Here is a 9,421-nt window from a genome sequence, read left to right on the forward strand (position 1 = left end):
CTTCACGTCAGGTTCAAGTTCATGATGCACTTTCTGCTCATCACCTTCTCTGGCCTTTCGCCATTTCCATTGGTGTTCTTTTTAAGCCTCATTTCTCCTAAGTAATGGGAAACGTAATGTCTGACAAGCCTGGTCCCTGACCTCACAGCTCCTCTTCCAGGAGTGACTCCCTTAAGAAATAACCTCCGAGGCCCTAGAGAGCATCCCCCAACGTGCATGCAGTCCAAGGGGGTGAGGACGAGGAACTTAGAAGACACAGAAGTGTGGGAGATTTGATCATCTGGTCCCATGCTTACTGGCCACTTGTGTATCTTCTCTGGTGAACTGATTACTGTTTATGATTCTGCTTTATCTCCTTGGTGGCTTACTTGCTGTAAATCTTGTATCGTTATTTTAGTGGTTGTTTTAGGGTTCATATTCATCCTTAACTTAGCACTTTCAACCTTCACGTGAGATTATTCCACCTCGTGTACATTCAAGAATCTTCCAAATGTGCACTTCCGTTTATCCGCTCCCCTTTTGTGCTGGTGTCGTCACATCCCTGGTTAAATTAGATGCTCTCTGACTGACTTATTTTGCTTAGCAAATACCTTAGTTAATAAAGAAAAAATTTACATTAAGATAGTTTACCATTTAAAAAAAAAATCAGATGCTCTCCTCTGTGCAGTTTACCTGTGCTCTGCTACCCAGAGAAGATAGGACTTGCCCTGGGAAGCGAGAAGAAGGGACGTATGTGGGCTCATTCTTTCACATTTTGCATTGTTCCTGGGGGGCAGGCCTGGCCCAGCTGTCGGACTCTCCAGAGGGAACATGAAAGGCAGAGCAGACCTCAGAAGCGTAGAGGTCCCGTCCTTCCGCATCCCTGAGGCTCCTCCAGCAGGTTCCTGAATCTCCTGGCTGCCTTCCTCAGATCCACACCCTGTGCTGGAATCATGACTAATAAGCCTGTCAGCGGCAGGAATTGCATGTGAATAGGGTGGAGCGACAGGGAGACCTGGGCTCAAATACCAGCTCTACCACTTAAAGGAGCGGAACCCCAGGTCAAGACACTAAACTCTCATGAGCCTCAGTTTCCTCATCTATAAAATGGGAATGAAAAGCCTCATCTCAGAACATCACTAAAAAGATTAAATGAAGTGACTCAGGGAAAAGTGTCCAGCCTACGACATTACAAGTGCTTCATTAATATTTTTATCCCTTCTGTATGCCCCCTGTCTGCATTTGCTAATTATATTTCTACATTCTTTATGTTTCTCAGGCACTCAGAATTCATCGAGTCTTTCTCCTCTTCATACCCTGAAGATTCTAGTGAGTTCAAATATTTTTATGGGCTTGTCACCAACTCCCTACTTTTCCATTTATTGGGCAGACTCAATGTCAGGGCACCGAGCCTGCCTCTTTTCCAAAGCTAGTTATCAGCCCCCTTAGGATCAGCTCCCTGAGGATGGGCAGGGGGCCTCAAACATGGCCCTGTGGACCTTTGGGGCCAGAGCATTCTGGGTTGTGTGGGACCGTCTTGTGAATCATAAGATGTTTAGCAGCACCCATGGCCTCCACCCACCACAGGCCCAGTGCACACCTTGATTTAGGTATTTGCTAAGCCAATTTAACTTTCCCACAATAAATTCACGTCCCCACTGCCTCTGAGGACGATTACAAACCAGTCTTGTCCCAATCAGTTGTAAAAACCAAAAATATCTGCTGAAATTGCCATCTATCTTCAGGGGGTTGTGGGGGTGGGGGCAGGTGGCAAAGCCTCCCCCCGGTGTGACCCCCGGGATGGGATTGGTGTCATTCCCATCTACCCGTGAGAAAGCCAGAACTCAGAGTGGTCCAGGGCTTTGCTCGGTGTCACACAGCTACCAAGTAGCGGGGGCAGCATTCCAGGAAGTGCAGCTGGCTCTGCGCCCCTCATTCTGCTGACTCGAGGGTGTCCTCCCCTCTGCAAACACAGCCTCCAGCGCCTTTGACATCGGGCTCTGAACTCTGCCTGTTGTGCCGAGGTGCCTGACCTCTGGACTCTTCTCTCGGAAAGCCAAGAACGGGCGCCGAGGGGCGAGGTTAGGCCGTCCCTGCTCACAGACAGGGCCCCTGGCACCGGGCATGCTTCTCCTTGACGGGAAGGTGTTACGGTTGGAACCCCGTCCCCCAGGGATACGCTGGACTCCTGGCTCTGGGCCCCACGAATGGATCTTATTTGGAAACGGGGCCAGTGCCTGCCTGCCTGAGTTAAGATGAAGTCATTAAGATGGGCCCCTGTCCCAGTACGGCTGCTGTCCTTATAAACCAGGAAATCCTGGGCACATTCGGCAGGAAGGGGCCACCGAAAGGAGGCACAGAGGTGGGAGCGATGCTGCCACAAGCCAAGAAGCCCTTGGAGCGTCCAGAAGCAGGCGAGCGAGGAAGGGCTCTCCCCTAGCGGGGCCCAGGAGCGCGGTACTGTCCACACCTTGATTTCAGGCTCCAGCCTGCAGGCGGGGGAGCGAATACACTTCTGTGGTTTTCTCCAGGAAACCACTGCAGGGGAGTGCTCCCCTCGTCTCTGGCTGCCCTGAGCACCCCACATTCTGATTTGACAGTGCTCCTTGCTCCCAGGTCAGTTGGAATATCTGGCCGTTAATCAAAGTCAGGAAGATATTTAACTTTCCTACAATAAACTCCCAGGTTAGATTGGGCCTCCCGTAATCGCGTGGCTGAGATACTGATCTGGCGGCGGAATGACGACTCCGGGACCTCCCGCACAGCAGCTGCCCGCAGGGACGCCTTCCCCGGATCGGCAGCAGCAGGGACTCGGCGGGGCCGTGCCTTATCTCGCTTGGTAACAGGAGGTACCATATCGTCCCGAGATAAGGAGGAGCGACTTTCGTAGCATCTGACTCAGTGGCCTTGGTGTCCTGCAGGTCACAGATAAACAGACGGAGGGACGTGAACCTTAGCCAACCACGAGGAAAAGAACACTAGACAGGAAGCGAACAAAGCCAGCCAGGACCACTGAGAATCCAAAACCCAAAGCCATCTGCTCCAGGCGAGGAAACAGGTAGCAGCCAGTGCACTCACAGGTCCACTGCGATGCTGGGAGGCTAGAGCAGACCTGAGAAGCCGGGCGTATCCGGCTGTCACCTGCCCAGCCACGCCCCACTGAGGGATCCACGTTGAAGGACCGTGTGGACAAGCAGTCCTGGGGAGTGTTCGCTAGTATATCTCCCTCTGGAGAGCTCATCAGGCCCATGAGCATATTAAAGACTTTGACCCCGGCCAGTGTAGCTCCGTGGTTGAGTGTCAGCCTATGAACTAGGAGGTCAGGGTTCAATTTTTGGGCCGAGTACCTGTCCTGGTTGCAGGCTCGATCCCCAGTAGGGGGCGTGCAGGAGGCAGCCAATTAATGATTCTCTCTTATCACTGATGTTTCTATCTTTCTCTTCCTTCATCTCTGAAATCAGTTATATAATTACTAGAGGCCCAGTGCACAAAATTTGCGCACCAGTGCGTCCCTCAGCCTGGCCTGCGCCCTCTCGCAATCCGGGACCCCTCTGGTCAGTGCTCAAAGTGCCAGGCGGCCGGGGAGGAGCCTGAGCCTGGGCTGAGTGTGATACCACTCCTGCTCATCCCGGCCCCACTGCGCCTGCTGCCACTGTGCTCGCCAGTCATGAGCCCGGCTTCTGGCTGAGCTGTGCTCCCGCTGTGGGAGCACACTGACCACCAAGGAAAAGCTCCTGTGTTGAGCGTCTGCCCCCTGGTGGCCAGTGTGCAAAATAGCGATCAGTTACTGGTCGTTTAGTCAACGGTCCTAATGGTCACTTAGACTTTTATATAGACATATAAAATATTTTAAAAAATTTTTTTAAAGACTGAGAAATTCTGCTGGAAAGATACCCATTCAAGGCCTTTTGGGGGATGCAGTGCAATGCACCTCGGAATATGAATGCATTCTGGCCTGTCTGTTTTGCAGACTGTGAGGCTGAGGCCCGAGAAATTAGATTCCCTCTGAAAAGTCACTCAGACAGAAAGTGACCTTGTGTGCCTGGACTGGGATGGTCAGATCCCAAACTCAGTGCTCTTTCTATATTTTCATTTTCCCATTAATTAGTTTATTAATAAACATTTGAGTGCAACCACGTGGGGATGTGGGAATATAAAAATGAAGAGGGCAGGCCTTACCTTGCACGTCATTTGCTATTTCTGGAATAAACGAGCAACAGAATAGCAAGCGGTGGAAAGGTTGAGGGGAGGGAGGGAGGGAGCAGCTGACTGGGACGAATATAGAACCAGCCAGGCTGGAGGTTTCAGATTAGGTTACTGCTGTTCCAGGGAGTCCCATCATCAGGACCCCTTGTCTCCACCACCCATGGCAGCCGGAGCCCGTCTGCCCCGGGCCACCCGCTAACCTAGCCAAAATGATAGATTAAGGAGTACCAGCCCAAGCTGCCAGACGCTTACAATACACCTGCTTCCCCAACATGGGATGACTGATGCGATTTCTTCAAATTGGAACTGGGGGCGACAGAAAAGGCAGTGGACTGGGAGGCTGAAGACAGCGCAACATCTGAGGAGCGAGTATGGGGAAGGGTGGGCACTGGAGTGTGGCAGGCAGGAGGAAGCCAGGAGAAGCAGCGCGGAGGGCAGACCTGTGGGGCCAGGGACAGAATGTGCACAGGAGACCAGGACAGACAGACGGCAGGCAGCAGCCCCCCTGACCCCCAGCCATTCCTGTTCAGGATTCTGGGAAGCCCCGTCTGCCTCAGTGCCCCATCCACACGACCTGAGCCTGCCTGAGCGGGGCTCCAATCTTGGTTAGCACAATTATGGTAAAATACACACAACATAAAATGGACCATGCTGACCGTGTGAAGTGTCCAGGTCAGTGGCATGAAGTGCACTCACACTGTTGGGCAACCATCACCACCATCACTCTGGACCTTTCTCTTTGTCTTCCCAAACCGAAACTCTGTCCCCTTAAACATTAACGCCCCATCCCTCTCCGCCTCCCGGCCCCCCGCATCCTCCATTCTGCTTCCTGTCTCTGTGAATGGGACTCCCCTAGGGACCTCCTCGATGAGGAAACACAGGACCTGTCCTTTTGCGACTGGCTTATGTCGGGTAGCGAACCTCTCCAAGGTCCATCCACATAGCACCTTGAGTCAAACATCCTTTTTACTTCCTAGTATCCCCCTAGATGTACAGACCATATGCTCATCCATCCATAGACGGGTGCTTACGCGGCTCCCACTACGGGGCTATTTGAATAATGCTGCTGCAAGCATAGCTGCACAGTTTCCTCTTTGGGGCCTTTCCTCAGTTCTTTCGGGGGTCAAGATACCTGCCGGGGTGCGGGAGGAAGCGGGGGCTGCCTAGGGCTGAGATGCTGCACCCTCAGCTGAGGTCCAAGAAGGTGGGGTGACGGTGGAGCTCCTCCCCCGTGTTTCCTCCTGGTGCCTGGGGTTGGGGGGCTACCTCCCAGCCCACACCATCAGGAGCCTCTGTCCGGCAGAGACAGCTCTGCCTGAGGCACCGTGACCGGAACCCTTGCTTCCTCGCCCTTCCCCGTGCTTTTCCAGCAGGCTTTCTGCAACGTAAGCTCCGCGAGGGCAGCGATGGTCCCATGTGAGTCCCTCACCCATTTCCAGCACCTGCTGAGAGCCTAGCACAAAAGGCACATTTTACTCAAATGACATCTGCTAAGTCATTAATACTTTATATATATATATATATATATATATATATATATACACACACACATACATACACACACATACACACACATATATATTGTATATATATATACATACACACACACACACACACACACACACACACACACACATATATATATATATATATATATATATTTTTTTTTATTTATTTATTTTTTTTTATTTTAGAGGCCTGGTGCACAAAATTCATGTGTGGGGGGAGGGGGGTTCCTCAGCTTGGCCTGTACCCTCTTGCAATCTGGGACTGCTGGCTCCTAACCACTGGCCTGCCTGCCTGCCTGCCCCTAACCACTTTGCCTGCCTGCCTCATCACACCCAACTGCCTCTGCCTGCCTGCCTGATCGCCCCTAACTGCCTCTGCCTCAGCCCCCGTGGCCACAGCTTTGTCTGGAAGGATGTCCAGAAGGATGTCCGGAATGACATCTGGAAGGTCGTTCAGCTGTCTGGTCTAATTAGCATATAATGCTTTTATTATTATTGATTATATATAGTTGATTTCAGAAAGGAAAAAAGAGCGAGAGAGAGAGAGAGAGAGAGAGAGAGAGAGAGAGAGAGAGAAAGAGAGAGAAACATCAAAGATGAGAGAGAATCATTGATTAGCTGCCTTCTGCATGCCTCTTACTGGGGATCGAGCCTGACCGGGAATTAAACTGCAACCTTCTGGTTCATTGGTAGACGCTCAGCCCCTGAGCAACACGGGTCAGGCATCATTAACTTTTTAAAGTTCGTTCAATCACTATGTTCTTTTTTCTATCCCCGCCCCACCCCCTAAACTTCCACCTCTTAGTTTTATTTTCTTTTTCATCACCCAAAGTCCATAGTTTACATTAGGGTTCACTCTTCTATGCGCTTTGACACATGTATGATGACATGTGTCAGCCATTATGGTGTTGTAAGAGCTTTACTGCCCTAGGAGTCCTCTGTGCTCCGACTGTTCACTCCTTCCTCTCCCAACCCCCACTCCTGACCACCACTGAGCTTCCCTGTCTCCATGGTTTTGCCTTTTCCAGGTCACCTAGTTGGATGCATGCAGTGAGTAGCCTTTCAGATGGGCTTCTTCCACTTCCACTTCTTCCGATGCATTTAAGGGTTCTCTGTCGTGTCTTTCCATGGCCTGAGGCTCATTTCTTTTTGGCACCGAATACCCTTCCATCATCTGGATGGGCCACAGCTTATCTGTGCACCTCCTGACAGACACCTTGGATGCTTTCAAGTCTGGGCGGTCATGAGAAAAGCTGCCATAAACACCTGTGTGCAGGTTTATGTATGGACTTAAGTTTTCAACACCTCAGAGCAAATGCCGAGGACTGTGACTGCTGGATCAGAGTGTGGTCAGAGTGTGTTTACTTCCGGAAGAAACTGCCAACCTGTCTTCCAAGGTGGCTGCATTGCTCTGCGTTCCCACAGGGATGGGTGAGTTCCTGTCCCTCTGTCCTCGCACCTGGTGTTGGTCTGGGTTTTGGCTGCTCTAATAGGTGTGAGTGGCATCTTGCTGTTTTCATTTTCAGTTTCCTAATGGCCTATGACAGTGGTCGGCAAACTCGTTAGTCAACAGAGCCAAATACCAACAGTACAACCATTGAAATTTCTTTTAAAAATATATATTTTATTGATTTTACACAGAGAGGAATTGAGAGGGACAGAGAGTTAGAAAAGTCGATGAGAGAGAAACATCGACCAGCTGCCTCCTGCACACCCCCCACGGGGGATGTGCCCGCAACCAAGGTACATGCCCTCGACCAGAATCGAACCCTTCAGTCCGCAGGCCAACACTCTATCCACTGAGCCAAACTGGTCCCGGCTGAAATTTCTTTTGAGAGCCAAATTTTGTAAATTTAAACTTCTTCTAACGCCACTTCTTCAAAATAGACTCGTCCAGGCCGTGGAATTTTGTGAAAGAGCCACATGCTAACAGGTGGGAGGTGGCCCTGTCATGACACCTTGCAGGTACTGGCCTTCCCACCGGCCCGGTCCCACAGCCCATCTGAAGCCCGGGGAGACCCAGACCTCTGTAATTCACTGTGATTGGACATCTCGTCTGGCATCTCAAACTCGGCCTCTCCCAAGCTAAGCCCGTAATTATCCCCATCCCCACCCAGAAACCAGCTCTACCTCTGATCTTCCTGCCGCGGAAGGTGGCTATTCCAATCTTCCAGCTGCTCAGGCCACAGCTCTTGAAGTCAACCTTGACTTTCCCTCTCAGACACATCGAATCTGTCAGCAATGCCTGGGGTTTGACCTTTAAAATAAATCCAAGGTCTGACCAAACTCACCCCCTCCACTGCCATCGCCATGCCAGGTCTCCCTGCTCTGCCCTTGCCCCTTCCAGCCTGCTCTCATCCCTAAGCCAGAGTCAGCCCATGACCACGAAGGTCAGATCATGTCCACTGCTCACAACCCTCCGCTCACTCCCGTCTCACGCGGAGAAAAAGCCTACCGGTAAGTCCTGACCGCGGCCTACAAGGCTCATGCAGTCCTGGCTCCCCTCCTTCACCCCGCAGCTCTCATCTCATCTGCCATTTGCCCTCCTGTCCTTCCAGCCACAAGGGCCCTTTGAAGTTGCTGGAACAGGCTGCCCCAGGGCCTTTGCATTGCTGTCTACTCCTTCTGGAATGTTCTTCCACCAGAGAGCTACTGGGCCAGCTTCCCTCACCCTGTAGGTCTCTGCTGGCCACCTGCCTAGAATGCCATGCCCTCACCCCGCCGGCCAGCACGGCTGTCTTTCTTTTCCTCCTGAGGACTTAGCCCTGGCCCACTGCCTGCTGACTCGCTTGTCCTTTTCAGTCTGGCTCCGCCCACTAGATGCCAGAGCCACGAGGCGGGCAGGCTGTCTGCTCCGTGTGCTGGGAGCCGGGAGCCTAGAACAGGGCCTGGTGCATAGTGGTTCCCGTCCTCACAGCCCCGCTCTCTCAGCCTCTTGGTCGCATCCTATCGTCTCCCCCATCCTGGGCCATCTTCCATTTCACCCCCTTTCATCTCCATCTCCTGCACTAGGTCTCCTTCCCAGGAACCATTGCTGACAGCCAGGCCTCTTCCCCTCGGGGGCGTCTTCCCAGCTGCCCAGGGCTTCTTGCGAAGAGGCAGGTCTGCAGCAATCCTGAAGGACACCCTTCAGTTCCACTGCACAAACTCCCTGGCTTCAGACACAAGGTCCCTGTCCACAGGGCCCCTGCCTCCCTCGGCAGGCAACCACCCCTGCGGATCCTGCCCACCCCCAGCACCTCCCTCCACAGGCTGTGTTTTCTCCCTGCCTTTGCAGGTACAGTTTCTTCCGCCCGACCTGCCACGCTCATCCCTGAGCCCTGCTCTCCACCCAGCAAGCCCGGATCTGGCCTTCTAAGAACCCCAGACTATCCAAGCCCCTCCCATTGCCCCCTGACCCTCTACAGGTTACTTGTCTGTCTGTCTCCATCAGGAGCCTGTCCTCTGTGCGCCTGGCTCCTTACACACACGGGGGCTGGGGCCGACTAGGGCCTCTGCATATGTTTCCTGGATAAGCACATCTCCAGAAATGTGCAACCATGGGCCAGGCCTGCAGTAAAGCCTCTAGTGCTGGTGGCACTTTGCCAGCCAATGAACTCACTCTTCAACAGGCCAAGAATGTTCTAGAATGCATCACTGCAAGTGTGCCTGGAAACCGGGGCAGAGGAGAGAGCCCACTTTCAAGGATACCTGTCCAGCTCAAACTGGTCGGTCAGTCTCCCATAGAC

This window comes from Pipistrellus kuhlii, unplaced genomic scaffold (assembly GCF_014108245.1).
Source record: "Pipistrellus kuhlii isolate mPipKuh1 unplaced genomic scaffold, mPipKuh1.p scaffold_m20_p_10, whole genome shotgun sequence".
NCBI classification, from domain to species: Eukaryota; Metazoa; Chordata; class Mammalia; order Chiroptera; family Vespertilionidae; genus Pipistrellus; species Pipistrellus kuhlii.